The 15,841-nt window shown below is 43.8% G+C and overlaps 1 protein-coding gene across 1 annotated transcript in view; it reads left to right on the top strand.

Moving 5' to 3' along the window:
- USP21 (ubiquitin specific peptidase 21) overlaps positions 1–15,841 on the top strand; it is a 612,045-nt gene that overhangs the window by 111,907 nt on the left and 484,297 nt on the right. The window lies entirely within an intron of this gene.

The following is a 15,841-nucleotide window of genomic DNA, read 5'->3' as shown; positions in this document are numbered from 1 at the left end:
ACTCAAGGTCAGGGTCATACCGGCCTGGGCTACATGCTCAGAGAGCTCCTCTATGTCTCTTTTCATGTAGTCCAGGGAGGTACCTCTCAGGTCATTCACACCAGCATGGTCAATGACTGAGTCATATTTGTAACTGCCTTGGAGTGACCTGAGTGCTTGTGTTATGTGGTGGATCCTAGCACCCGACAGGCAGCTCACCGTGACCTTCTCCTTGTTCAGCCTGGTGAGCGGGACGTCAGTGTGCCTGAAGATAGTCACCTATTGCAAGTGTATCAGGTGTGTTGTTTAGCCTTAAGGGCTGTGACTGTTCGGCACATTGGCTTTGTGAGCTATGTATTGCACGTGTTTTGTTTTGGAGTAGCAGTTGCTTGGGTGTCTGCTTTGGAGGTCTCTGCTGCTTAGGCAGATTTTTATTTAGAGACTCCGAGTATGTTTTTGTGTGTTTGTGTTTGGTTTGCTGTCGTGGTAGTTCTATGTGAGACTGGAATTGTAGTGAGTGTGGTTTCCTTCTCCTTCTGACTGGTTACGCCAATACTGAGTTGAGAGAGCTTAGCCTCCAGTTTGGCTATATGGTTGCATCTCTTACATGTGTTGGAATTTGTTGGGAGGAGGAGAGGGTTGTCTGTGTACATGAGGCAGTTGTAACATTGCCTCAAGATTCCCAGATTCACCAGCTGGACCGGAGAGGAGATTGACAACTGACCTTTGGACATGCTAGAATAGTATTGGGAATTCCTTTATAATTGAAAAAAAGGGCCAATGGGGAACAAGGTACTCAAGGGGAGTTTGTGAGGGTGTAGTCCTTTTAATTTTTTAGTGCTGACTTATATAATTGCTTTAGTGAGCAAGTACCAGGTAACTTAAATGCAACGTGTTACAGGTAACTTAAATGCAAAAACGACAAACAGTAACTTTCTTTCAAGTGAAACAAGGAAATAAGTACAGTAAGCAATGCAGATATCACTAGGGATCTACAGAAGCGCTGAAAAGCCGCGTTTGAGGTGAAATTACAGTTTCAGGGAAATAACAAGCAAACAAACAACAAGCATACAAACAAAGCTAGTTTCAGCAGGCCTGGATCTAGTCTATGCTACAGCAAACAAGGTGTACCAATTTCAGTAAGAAACAGTTCAAATATGCAGGCACTATAAGCCTTTAACCAGAAATTCCCAGCTCAGAAGGGCAGAGTCCAGCCTCTCCTCCCACAAGAGTGCAGACCACGAACCTTCTTAATGTAAACTAACTGGCCTGAAGCCCAAGTGCTTAAACCAGAAGTAATACACTTTTAGAATAACAGACACTGAGCCCTCAATCAGCAGTTCCCAACTTAGAAGGATGTAAGCTACCTGTCCTGCCACCACAGTGCAGGCCACAAACCTTCCTAATGTAAAACAACTGGTCTGAAGCCCAAGTGCTTAATCCAAAAGACTTAGAATGATAGCTACACTTTAATCAAGTTACTACCAAGCAGTAATAAATACAATTGAATACTTTAAAGAATGCCTGGATTAGTGCTCAAGTTATACAAACAAAGCTAGATTCAGCAGGCCTGGATCTAGTCTATGCTACAGCAAACAAGGTGTACCAATTTCAGTAAGAAGCAGTTCAAATCTGCAGGCACTATAAGCCTTTAACCAGAAATTCCCAGCTCAGGAGGGCAGAGTCCAGCCTCTCCTCCCACAAGAGTGCAGACCACGAACCCTCTTAATGTAAAATAACTGGCCTGAAGCCCAAGTGCTTAAACCAGAATTAATACACTTTTAGAATAAGAGACACTGAGCCCTTAATCAGCAGTTTCCAACTTAGAAGGATGTAAGCTACCTGTCCTGCCACTACAGTGCAGACCACAAACCTTCTTAATGTAAAACAACTGGTCTGAAGCCCAAGTGCTTACACTAAAAGGCGTAGAATGAGTTACACCAAGCAGTAATAAATACAATTGAGTACTTTTAAGATGACGCAAAAGCAAAATAAAGTAGGAAAAAACAAATACAGTAAAAGCAGATAATTTTATTTTTTTTTTTAAGTGGAAAGAGAGAAAGGAAAGAGAGAAAGGAGTAGCAGAAACTAAGCTGATTGGCCTTCTCAAATGTTCTCCCTGTACTGGGAGGAGGGTCACAGATCAAATTTACACTAGGGGCGGGCAACTGCAAAGCCACCAACTATAAAAAAACACTATACCAATAGGGAGGGAGGGTGGGAAACGCACTGCAGAAATGTTTCTCACAGCGGAAAAGCAGCAGTGAGCCTTTAAATGAAAGTTTTAAACAGCTAAAGGAGCCTCTAGAAAAAAGAGTTTAACTGCAACAAGTTTTCAGAAACAAACAACCCAACAGATGCTTAATAAAAGTGGACAATTTCCAGTTAATACCTCACACACAGTGAAACTAGCTAGAAAAATACACAGTACACAAAGTGCTATAAATAACAAAGAAATAAAGAACAAAATAAACAAAAAACAGGTTACTTAATATTATATATTATAGCTCCGAGTTTCCTCAGTGTCCTTCCTTCGATCAGTTCAGTGTGAAAATCATTGTCATCTACAAGTGTTCCCTTCTCCCTTCTTAGGATCAGGTTTTCCTGAGCTGCAGAATAAGGAGAGACCTTATGATGGCTTTTCTCCCTCCACAAAAAAATACAGTCTCTTCTGGCCTACTTCCAACAGTTGTTTCCTCTAACTTAAATGTAAGCCAGAGAGTTTCTTAGAATGCTAGGATTCTTCGCATCTGTTATCTCCATGTTACCCTTAGCCAAACTTCATATGCGAAAATCCCAGTGGTGTCTGAAAACATTCTGGTGCCAGCATGCTCATCCTCTAGAGTTTGTTCTCCCTCTTCTCCCTTGTCTCCCTTAGTCGAGATTTTGGTATTATGGTGGATCCTCTCAGGCTTTCTTAATGTTGTCCTGTTCTTCATCAGTTGTGCACATTCCACCTTCCCCGGCACCTGTGGTTGGCTACAAGAATTACTGCTTCTAAAGCAATTTGGAAATCTAAAGCTGATGTGTATATAAAGCTGATATAAATGTATATATTTTTTCTCTGTTTCAGTGATGTTTAACAATCCTGTGCTGCTCTTAAATTGTTGTTTTTAACAGTATTCTGCTGTGGTTTGTGAACATATCTCAGGGTTTGGTTCCATGGTTTCTTTACTTCTGTTTTGATTCCGTCTCCATTTTTATTTAGGTGTGAAATATTGGTCGCTAGCTCTTTGTATGTATTTCTGTCTGATTGCCCTAAGGGTTTAACTTTAGAAAAGCTTTTCATCCTGGTGGTATAAAGGAATTAATTCTGTATGTTTCTGCTCATTTGTGCTTTCACCTGTGACTAGCTACAAAAGTGACTGCTTCTAAAGCAATTTGGAAATCCAAAGCTGATATAAATATATATATATTTTTACTATAACTGTTTCACTGATATTTAACAGTCATGTGATGCTCTTAGGTTGTAGTTTTTAGCAATGTTCTGCTGTGTTTTATGAACATATCTCCAGGTTTAGTTCCAAGGTTTCTTTACTTGTCTTTACTTCTGATTCGGTCTCCATTTTTTGCCCCACCCACCTGCTCAATAATTATTGTGTTCTTAAATCATGGTGGCTTTTGAGTTGCCTGCCTCTTCTATAAATTTGTTATCGGACACTCGCCCCAGTCCCATCGCATCAGGTCATTCTATTGTGTACAGTGAGATCATTTGGGAAGGCCCACCCCCTTAGTTTCTTAACCTTGAATAGCCTACACCCTCCTAGCTGGAAATTGCTGGTTGAAGGCCTTTAGTGTCTGTTATTCTGAAGAGTGTTAGATCTGGTTTAAGCACTTGTGCACCAAAACCAGTTGTTTTACCTTAGGAGGGTTTGTAGTCTAGACTTGTGGCTGGAGAGTGTGGCCTAAACCCTTCTAGCTGGGGATTGCTGGCAAATTGCTGCATTATTTAAACTGTTTTCTGCTGTTGTGCATGTGATTTTATGCACTTTCTATAGGTTAGATTCAGACTCTGAATCTAGACTGTTTGGTATCACTTCAGCACTAAAACCAGCTCTTCACTGAGATACTGAAATATATGAGGCATCCATTGCTTCCAACTAACTGTAAGTGTCTGTTTTTGCTCTAATATTGCACTTTTAATTTATATTTGCATTCCGCTGTCTGAATTTTCTGCACTATTTTTTGTCAAAGTTTACTGTACACTGTACTAGTTTAACTGTAGGACTGCCCAGTTCCAAGTTTTCTATTTCTGGGTCTGTTTTGTAACTTCTGAGCATCAACTTTATTGGTGAAGGCCCTCCTGCACCATTGTGGGAGGAGAGTGCTGTCTGGTTCCCATCTAATCAGGAGTGACTGGAGTAGAGCTCCGAGAGAGCATTCTTATTGGCTAGTTTGAGCTAAACAAGGTATTTTCTTGTTTTAGTCAAGCCCCGTGTTTGTATTGTTTGTGTGTAGCTCTCCATTGTGTACTGCTGCATAGCTGTGGTTACCATTGTTGGTTATAGATGCAAACATTTTATTTGTTAAATTTTCCCTTAGCATTTTGCTTGTGGTCCTCCTGAGGTTTCTCATGGCCCTACTCTTCTGTCCGGTGGAACACTAAGCTTAGCCTCAGAGGTACCAACATACCTCTCACCCACTAGCCACTCCCAAGTGTGACCTCTTTTCCTCAGCATATAAATTTACCTGTCACTGTGGACAGACAATTTCCCACAGTTTCTCCATCCAGCTTGGTCAACTTGGGCATCCTGAGGCAGTGTAACAACTACCTCATGTTCACTGACGGTCCTTTATTCCTAGTCCACACAAACACAACGTGTGAGAGATGCAGCTATATTAAGAACCTTGAATCCATGCTCTTTCACATATCAGTCAGTACATATGACAATGAACGGATTGCCAAGCAGGAACACCTCACCTCCTCCAACCAGACCCACATCACACACACCTACATATGCGGAGGTTCTCACAAGGAACATGCCTAAACTCCAGAGACCTCCCAAACACAAGCACACTACACATAATACTTCCTCTGCAGAACACATTACACGTAATAGCTCACCACCAGTATCTCACCAGTCAAACCTTTAAGGCACAACACAAAGTCAAACATATTAGTCATATGTGTTTCCATTGTGAGAGACACTGATGTCCCTCTCACCAAGATGGATAAGGAAGAGGTCACGGTCAGCTGTCTGTCAGGTGCCAGGATATGCCATATCACACGTGCACTCAAGTCTCTTAACAGGTACTGTTATGACTCTGTCATAGCCCATGTTGGTGTGAGATTATGCTCAACAGGTTTTTAAGGTTGAAAGTAATTCTGTTACAAATATGTAACATAAATGATGTATAAAATAAAGCTTGCTTAAATGCAGAAACCGAGTTTAGTAATATGTGATCAGCATCCATACTAAATGACTGTGGCTTGAAAAATAAGGAACTTGCTGAATAGACATCTTTCCTTACAGATTTAAAAACAGGATGTATGCATTTAATTGTCAGTGAGAGCAAAAATGTAAAATCTGCTTTTTTTTAAAGAATGGACAACATGACATGTTTCTATCATATGACACTGTTACAATGTGTTTCCTTAAAAACATGCTTTTCTGCACTTATCAGCATTTGCACGTGAACAGATGTTCGTATACAAAGATCCAAATAGAATACTAAAGACAAAAACAGGATGTTCACACTGCCAGAAAAGCTGGCCTCTTATAAATTTAACAAAAATGTGACCGGACATTGTTAAACAAGGAAGCTTAAAAATAATATTAAGTCAGCATTTGCGTCAGCATCTCCAGCAATCAGTATTGTTTCTACAGGATGAGCAATTCTCCAAAATAGAATACCAAGAGGAAATGTATATGTGTGTGCATGACTAAAATTGTATATAAAGATCTGTATTAATCCAGTTATGTTAGGGGTATTGGTAGGGACGCATTTGTCCCGAGGTAAATGTTATAACATCCATGCTGATTGAGAAGTAAAGTAGAGCAATAATTAAAAGCTGTAACATTAGTATGTGTGATTTGCTATAAAAAAACTATGTGTTACTGCTCTGAGTTGGATGCTGCAAAGTATATTCTCTCATCAGTGTATATTCTACAAGTTTCTGTATGCAACAGACTGTAAATGCAACTATAACCAGACTTTGATTTCAGCAGAATCCAGCCAGCAAGACTGAGCGTCTTAAGAAGACTTCAAATCCATCACAGTAAGCACCTATCATCTTATCCTTAGTTTTTCAGTTGGTGTGAACGATTTGAGGCATACCTCTCAGGTATATGAAGAGAGAGACATGACTGAGTTCTCTGTGGGTCTCAGGCAGGTATGTCCCTAGCCTTAAATATAATTTTACCTTCACCTAGGATGATGCCTCAATACAAACAGAAAATGATTGACTTTAATAATTGGCTTAGCTTCTGGTGTCATTCTAATGGGATCCACTGTCTGTCAGCCTGGGATGACATGATTGACAGACCTCTCCTTTTCCAGAGATGGTTTTCATCTGTCACCCCTGGGTTTTTGGCTATTGGCTAAGGCTCTTGCCACCCCCATAGTGCCTTTCTTAGGCAGTGAATCAAGGACAAAATTTCCAACATAAAAACTCCCATCTAAAAACAACATCAAGGTTATACTGCTAAATGCTGAGTCTCAACATGAAACTGCACTCCCTGGAAGCTATCCTTACAGTGGAAGATGCACATCTTTGTGCAGTCACAGAGACCTGGTTCAAGGCTGTGGAGAGCACCTCAGCCATACCAGGTTACACCTCTTCCCACATGTTCAGACCTCAAACTGAAGGCGTGAAAACTGAAAGAGGCGGTGTATCAATATTCATTAAAGATAAATACACTTCCAAATTGGTTAAACAGTATGATTCTGTGGAGACACTTCAGGTGCAATTTAACTGTTGGTAGGACACCTGTTCAAGTCATTGCCAGCTACAGGACCCCCACCATGAATCAGGACACCCACTCTGACTGATCTACTTCAAGATACATCCGAACACCATGGTTTTTGAGCAATTTTCACTACCCATCCATTAACTGGGTAAATTACTCGTGCTTGGACTCGCTTGCTCAAAGGTTCCTTGACTTCATTAACTCCTGTGCCCTGGACCCAGCTGGTTGACACCCCCACAAGGGGTGCCAACGCCCTGGATCTGGTGCTTACCAGTATGGCCGACCACTGTAGCAACCCCACTGTGAGGTCCTCCCTGGTGAGATCTGACGACAAATTGGTCTCATGTGAAGTAACTATCACACCTGACCCCCCCCCCCCTCTGCAGCAACTAAACTAAAAAAACTTCTCCAAAGCAGATTATAACCTCTTATGGGATGGTATAAATAGCTTCACTGCACCATCTCCCTCAGATGGAGCTAGCAGCTATGCCAAGCTCAACTCCAGTGCTTTATATGAACATCTGTATACCTGCATTAACTCTGCTGTACCTGATGAGACCAAAACAAGCACCTCAAGGAATAGCAAGCCTGCCTGGTGGGCAGTTGCCATTAACAGGCTTTACAATAATAGGAAGAAATTGCTGTCTAAGAGTAAGAGGGAGCAAGCCTTCCTAAACTGGAAACACTCCCTCCCCAGCTTAAACAAGCAAGTAAGACATCTTATGAAGTCCTCCAAAGTAAACTACGAGTCCAAATTAGCTTCCTCAACAAAGGACAACCACAAGGCAGTCTGATGTTAATCTTCTTCCCATTCATCACTGATGGGTTCTGTTCCGAGCCCTCAGAACCGAGTCAGCCTTATACCAAGCTCGGGTACATCAAAAACTCTCGATCTAAGCTGCTACCCACAATGCCCTTCTCCCAGTTACCCCAGATCTCGTTTGCCGCGTAGCCATATAGCAGCGTTTCACCGAGCTCTCCAGCTAAGTGTTAAATTTTATAGGCAATTGTGTATTTTTTGAACTTTTTTCCTAATCTAACTCTTTTTTACCCTTATTTTATCTATCTAGCTATGCCCGTTGGGTATTTCTTATACCATTGTTGGTATGCCCTCTCCTTACCCTTATGGTATCGTTTGATACCATGGTTGGTTATCTTCTTTCTATTTCTTCATTCCTTTCTTTTAGGTTCTAGTAGTGTGTGTTTTCGTGTGTATAAAAATGTCTGATAAAAAAGGGACTTTGGAGTTTAAACATTGCACCTTTTGCAGTGGCAAATTCCCTAACAGTGACTTGCACGACGATTGTTTGTCTGGGGGTTTCTCACCTCTCTGTCAAACCTCCTTGCCAGATTTGTCTAAGTTTTAGTGAGCAGACGCTGAACGAAAGAAAAAACTGATTTTGAAAGGCCTTTTAGTTTCTCTCTTCTCAGAGGCCCTTTTTGTGTCAGAGATCTCAACCCCTCTAGTGAAAGACAAAAAACGTCCCCATCCAGATCCCTCTTCACCGGCTGGTTTTAAGGACAAGTCTCATAATCATAAGGCCCACAAAGCTTCATTGGAGCATAGGATTACTTCATCAGCTCCGACTAAGACTATTGCTTCTGTTCCGAGCTCTGCTCCAGTTGTCACGTTAACCAAGGCCATAGACATAGCAGAAATTTCGACGTTGACGCCACCTTCGGCGCCAGCCCTGTCTTCAGTGTTAACTATGGCTCCAACCTTACTTTCCACAATAGCAACAGCATCGCCTTCACCTTTTACCGCACAGAAAGCGGGTTTGACAGTTCCTTTGGAATCAATAACTTTGACTCAGAGTGCCTCCTCGGCACCGAGTCCCTTCTCAATGCCACTGATTACTCTACTACCGTGCCGATGTCTCAAACACCACGGACCCGGTACTCCCCTTCATTGGACCCGTTCTTAGGCCAGACGTACAGCGACTTTCTGGACCGACCTGACTCCCCTTCAGGACTGTCCACGAGGTCCACCAGGAGTCTTTTTGAATTCGATGTGGTGCGCCTGTTGGATCAGCTGTTGACAGCCAAGAGGGATAACAAATGTTCCTAAGACTCATCCCACTTCGGGGTTTGGGTCTATTGCTCCCAGGACTCCCACTTATACTCCTTCTTTGGATCCGTCAGTTCCGAATCCCATTGCTGCGACATCCTTGTTGGAAACCCATTCCTCGGCGCAGACAATGACTCTCACTGAGGATTCGAGGCCACCCCTTTGGGTTTCGGTTCCATCAGAACCGTCCCTTCCTCAGACTTATGGTTGGGGGGTGGAGTCCTCTGTTCTGAGCATGGTTCCAAGTTTATCGGTTCCGTCCTCAGATCTGGGGATGACGTCTGCCCCGATTTTGCTTGAGGCTCCATCCCTGGGAGTGGGTCTGACGGAGCAGGGTGTGACCCCGGTTCCAAGGTTGTCCTACTCTGTTCCGGGCTCCCATTCCTTTTCGGGTGGGCCTGCTTTCCGGGTGATGGAGGAGGTGCTTGTTTCAGGAAGCACTCCTACGTCGGAACTTCACCCTGCTCTCTCTGAGCTACAGCTACCACAGGTCACTGAGAGCAGAAGCCGTAGGAAACCCCAGTTCAGGGTACCCATCCTTCCGAGTCTTCCTCAGATATCCCCACTGAAGAACCTCCTCGGAAGAAGGCGTGTAAGAGGAAACACATTGACTCTCCTGAAGAGTCTTTGACAGAGGATACGTACTATGGTAATTGGGAGGGATCCCCACAGTCACTCCCTGACTCTCTCCTTTTGAGACATCCTGGAAATATTGAAACAGAGGGGTGGCTTGAAGCCCTCTAATCCTTCCTCGGAGGAGTCCATCTTCCTGCAGGCTTTTTGCTCTCGGCCTTCTGCCTCTTGGCTGACCCCACCTGCAGATGAGTTAGTCCAGCTCGTCGTGCAGCGTTCGTGGAAGAACCCTGATTTTACTGACGCCATTCCCCGGAGACTAGATAAGATTCTTTCCCCACCAGAGGAGCACCCCCCACTGGTCTTAGAGGCTGCCAGTTGACGCTGTGGTGGTGGCGGAGGCCACTAAAAAGGATCTAGCAGAAGAATGTCCTACTGTTCACCTGCCCAACAGAGAGTCCCAGGCTGTGGACAGACAAGGGAAGTGCGTTTTTGCTTCAACAACCTTTGCAGTCAGGTCCCTGAACTACTTGGCAGCTTTCACGAGACTCCAAAGGTATTGGATTTCTAAACTTTCTGGAGCCCTCGGGGTCAAGTTTCTGATGGGGCACGAGACAAGGTTGCCTCTCAACTTGCCACCCTTGAGTCTATCTCTATCTCATCCATGAAGTTGCTCTCCCACGCAACTGAAGGGGTGGCTAGAGCTGTGGGATGCAGGCATAGTCATGAAGCGTCATGCCTGGATGCACATCTGTGACCTCGCAGACTCCTTCAAGTCCTCCTTTTTGAATGCCCCCATTGAACCATCTTCCTTATTTGGTTCTAAAGTAAAGGACACACTGGCCAGGTGCAAGCAGGATGGGAAGACCTTATCTGCTGTTTGGCCTACGTTTTTCTAAGCCCCATCGTTCTTTTTTCCAGGAACCAGAGGAGTGGGAAAATATGGCACAAAAAAATCTCAAGATCCTTTCCATAACGCACTTGATGAGGATTCCCTAGAGACAGAGGGGGTACCAGTGGTGGAAGATGCCCCTTTAGGGGCAGAGGGGGTCCCCAAAATCAAGACTCCTGGGATTCTTTCTCCTAGCGGTCTTAGCAACGCTCATGAAGCATTGCCTAATTGCTTTCCTCTGGAAGCAGTCTGGGCTCGTTTTTCTCTGCATCAAACTGCCTGGTGCTCTATTACAAATGATCGGTGAGTGCAGAGAATAATCTCCAGAGGCTACTACATCCCTCTAACATTCCGTTCAAAACCTACAAAGAACCTTCCAGATGTTCCACCCAGTCAAAGGGTAGAAGTGGCTTCAGAGATAAGAAAGCTGTGTCAAGAGTCTCATCCAGCCAGTCTCCCCTGACCAATGCTGATCCTGTTTTTACTCAAGATTCTTTTTAGTCCCAAAAAAGACTGGGGACTGGAGACCCATTCTGGATATCAGCCTTCTAAACAAATCAGTGGTTCAAACCAAATTCTGCATGGTCACTATTCAGTCCATTCTCCCTTTTTACGGAAGGATGTTTGGATGTGCTCAATAGATCTCCGGGATGCGTATTACCACATCAGAATGGATTAATGATCCAGGAGTCTCCGCTTCCGGCTAGGAGCCAATCATTACCAGTTCTGAGCCCTGCTGTTCGGTCTCTCGGCCCCCAGTGTGCTCACAAAATGCCTAGCAGTGATGTCAGCTCATCTGAGACTTCAAGGACTCCAGGTTTTTCCATATTTAGACGATTGGCTCTTTTCTGCCCCCACCAAGTGTCTTCTGACCATGGCCCTCCATTACACACACTCACTAGCAGAGTCCCTAGGCACCACAGTTCATTGGGAGAAATCCAATTTACAAGCTACCCAACAGCTGGACTTTATAGGGGCAGTTTTCAGTACTTGAACATGCCTGGTTTCTCTACCAGCTCACAGGCTTCAGAGGTTAAGATTGCAAGTACGGGTGATACTCTGTCAAAGAAAGGTGTCAGCAAGAGAAGTTCTCCAGGCTCTCTGGGGTCCATGGCTGCAGCCATTCCGATTGTTCCTCTGGCAAGATTACACATGAGACTGTTAAAATGGCTCCTGTTGTCCCAATGTTTGGCAAATCTCCACCCCTTAAACTCAAAGATCCTCATTACCAACTCTTGTAAGCAAGATCTCCTCTGGTGGATGAGGCCAGACACAGAACTTTGGTATTGCCTCTTTCAGACTCCTCATCAACCCAACAGTGACCACAGATGCTTCCCTGATAGGGTGGGTGGGGGGGCATTTTCAGGGAAAGACAGACCAAGGCACATGGTTGAGCTTAGAGGCCAACCTGCATATCAATGCTCTAGAGTTGAGAGCGGTGTTGTTGGCGTTGCAGGCATTACATCTGCTCCTTCCATCGGGAACAATTGCGATTCAGTCAGACAATGTCAATAGTCTGATACATAAACAAGGAGGAAATAAATCCTACCCTGTGTGGAGAGGCCATAAGAATTTGGCACGGGGCGATAGCTTCCAACTGCTTTCTTATAGCAATGCATATCCCAGGGAGCTCCAACGTGATTGCGGACAGGCTGAGCAGATGCATCCTTTTTCCATACGAGTGGTCTCTCAATCCAAATGTGACAGCAAAAATTTTCAGCCAATGGGGCCAGGCTTGCTGTGATCTGTTCACTTCCCCTTCGAACAACAAATACAACAGCTTCTTTACCCTCTTTCCCCAGAGAGGGAGTCCCCGGGAGACGCTCTGACTTACGATTGGCCCACGGATCTCCTCTATGCTTATCCTCCAATTCCCTTGATACCCCTATTTGTGAAGAAAGCAATTCGGCTGAGATGCAAGCTGATCCTCATTGCCCCATTCTGACCTCGTCAGGTGTAGTTCCCCTTCCTCCGGCTTCACCTGTTACAACCTCCATGGATCCTGGATACTTGTCCAGACTTAATTTCTCACCCCCAAGGGTTGACTCTCCCAAATCTGTCCACTCTCAAGCTTGACAGCTTGGTTTCTCCACTTCCATTAGTCGCCAGGCAGGAAACCCTTTCCTCACCTGTTCGCGATATTATTATGGCCTCCCGTAAGCCATCCACCAGAAAAATTTACAGAGATAAATGGAAAAGGTTTTCTCTTTGGTTTAAAGAACAGATGCTAGACTCCTTCTCAGCTCCAGTCTCTGTTATACTTCAATACCTTTCTGAGTTTTTTGATTATGGAGCATCAGCTTCTACCATTCGAGTCCATTTAGCAGCTGTTTCCAATTTTCATAATGGATTAGAGGGCATTCCACTCATGTCCACCTGCATATGCAAGACCTTTCTCAAAGGAGTGTTTCGTAGCAGACCTCCAATCAGGCATCCTTTAGAGGCATGGAATCTCTTCCTAGTACTACAGTCTCTCTTTACCCCCTTTTGAGCCTGCTGTAAAATGTGACCTCAAATTTCTATCATGGAAATTTTATTTTTTGTGGCTGTCACATCAGCTAGACGGATAGCAGAATTACAAGCCTTATGCATCAAGAGCCCGTATTTAATTTTTCATAAAGACAGAATATCACTACATACTGATCCATCTTTTCTCCCCAAAATGATTTCTGATTTCTCTGTGAACCAATCCATTGAACTCCCAGTGTTTTTCCCAAACTATTCCAATAAAGGAGAATACTGTCTACATTCATTGGACATACATAGGCAATTACATTTTTACTTGGATAGGACTAAAGCTATCTGCAAGTCATATCTTTTCATTTCCTTCTCTGGGCCAAAAATGGTCTGTGCTGTATCAAAAGTAACTTTATCAAAATGGCTCAGAGATTGTATTGCTTTTTCATATTCACATGCAAATGAGCCTAAACCTGACAATATCAAAGCACATAAAATGAGACCTATAGCAACTTCTGTTGCTTTTCACTCTGGAGGCTCTATGGACAACATTTGCACAGCAGCCATTTGGGCTAAACCTCACACTTTCATCAAACATTACAAGTTGGGTATGGTCTCCAGAGGAAGAGCAGCCTTTGGCTCAATGGTACTCAGGAATGTTCTTCTATAAGAGCCACCCAGGTTTTTCAGGTAACTTGGTATTCTTTCCTGTCAGTGATTAATGGGAAGAAGATTAACAACATCAGATAAAGAAGTTATGTCTTACCATAGCGTTCCATCTGTGTTGTTGATGATCTTCCATTTCTCACATACCACCCTGTGTCCCCCACCAAAGGCTCCTGGTGAATCTTATGGGTCCTTGTGTTTTCAGGGTTTTTGCGCAGAAATGGCCTCTGCTTTTACTTCTATAAGTTTTATGCAAACTCGATCTGAGGTAACTGGGAGAAGGGCATTGTGGGTAGCAGCTTAGCTCGAGAGTTTTTGGTGCACGCGAGCTTGGTATTAGGCCGACTCTGTTCCGAGGGCTCGGAACCGAATCCATCAGTGATGAATGGAAGAAGATCAACAACACAGATGGAACGTTATGGTAAGACATAACTTCTTTTTCTATAGTTACATCCATAACCTTAAAGGAAAGACACAGATTTGTGCTGAACTGGTAGTTAATGATACCACATATACTGAGCTTGTGGACATAGCTAATCTGTTGGCCAACAGGTTCTGTGAAACCTTCATTTGCCTGTCCCCACCACACATACCCCATGACATCCTTACCACCTGCCCCCTACCTTGTATCTGTAAAGAGCAGGTCGTAAATGCCCCCTCTAATGCCAAAATACAGCATCTATGGGACCTGATAACATCCCAGGCTGTATCCTACACGGGCAGCAACATGAATTAGCAACACCATTGGGTACTCTTTTCAATCATAGTTTAAGCACCAGCTTCGTACTAGCTGAATGGAAAACAGCCACCGTTATTCCCTTGCACAAAGGTGGTGCTACCACTGACCCAGAAACTGTAGACCTATTAGCCTGACTAGCTTTATCTGCAAGGCCATGGAGCGAATCATCGTGGACCTTAACAAAGATGCAAGTAATCTCCAAACCCTTGACCCTACTCAGTTTGGATTTGTCAAAGGGAGATCATGCCTACCTGTTAAACCTGATGGACTTCGAGACAGTAACCAAGGCCCTGGATGAAGGAAAAATCTGTGCATACAGCCTACCTGGAATTAACCAAGGCATTTGACATTATTCCCCACTCTGGCATCCCCCAACTAGGCATTAATCCTTATATCATTAGATGGGTCACTAACTGGCTCACTGATAGAACTCGTATAGTCAAAATAGCAGCATCCATCTCAAACAGCAGACCTTTAACCAGTGGTGTTTCACAGGGATCAGTCCTGGGACCTCTACTGTTTGGAATCTATTTTTCCGAAGTACAAGCAAAAACTAAGAGTCTGTGGCTGACAGTTTGCTCATGACTGCAAACTGGGAGTGGTCATAGAATCTCCAAGTGATGTCAAGCAAATGATTGGTGCAAAAGTCATGGCCTTAAACTCAATGCAAAAAATGTAATCTACTGTTAATCTTCATTCCCGTCGTCACTGATGGGATTTCTGTTCCATCCTCGGAACCGAGCCAGCCTTCTACCAAGCTCGCGCCAGCCAAAAAACTCTCGAGCTAAGCTTATACCCATAGTACCCTTCTCCTTGTTACCTCAGATCTCGTTTTCCACATAGCCGTAATGCTGCATTCAAGCCATCTCTTGAGCAAAGTTAAATTTTTTTACTTTGACTTTTGTGTCAATTGTACTGAGTGTATTAGTCTTTTTCTCTCGTATTACTAGATGTTCTTCGTGTTTCACTGTTGCAGTCATTACATTTGGGTAATCTGCTGGCAGGTTGCCCTCAGTTGGCCTGATTAACAGTCTTGGGTCCTGTGTCGGATGCTGTCCCTTCCATGACGCCAGGTCGTCAGGGGTATAAAACATGCAGCCAACGCCATTACATCAGTCTTTCTTGCCCGAAGCAGAAGCAGTTCGCAAGTGCCGGTCGGCTGACTCTTGAAATTTTTGTTTGAGTTTCAGAACCGAAGTCTTCAACTTAAACCCAAGTACCCCATTGGGGAAACTTTTTCTTGCTCCTTACTGATGTCAGTGAAAGTTAATAATTGCATTACTTGTGGGAAGCAAATTCCTCAAAGATTTTCATTTGTACTATATTCCTTGCCTAGGCCTTGGCCACGACGTACCTTACTGCTGGTTTTGTGCTTTATTTAATCAGTGCACTATCCATCATTGGTACATTTTTGCCTCTAAATATTTTGGTTCTTGGTTTAATTATCCAGAAATTATGTCGGTTAGCCATCCGACTACAGGAATTCCGAAAAAACACAAAGAAAAAGACAGAGACAGGCCGTTCAGGTCCAAAACTGCTGACAACGTTTAGCCCCC

The sequence above is a fragment of the Protopterus annectens genome, chromosome 15.part0 (genome assembly GCF_019279795.1).
Source record: "Protopterus annectens isolate FY-2018-M chromosome 15.part0, PAN1.0, whole genome shotgun sequence".
Classification (NCBI taxonomy): domain Eukaryota; kingdom Metazoa; phylum Chordata; order Ceratodontiformes; family Protopteridae; genus Protopterus; species Protopterus annectens.
The sequence above is the reverse complement of the archived record's forward strand: the minus strand, read 5'-3'. Positions and strand labels throughout refer to the sequence as shown.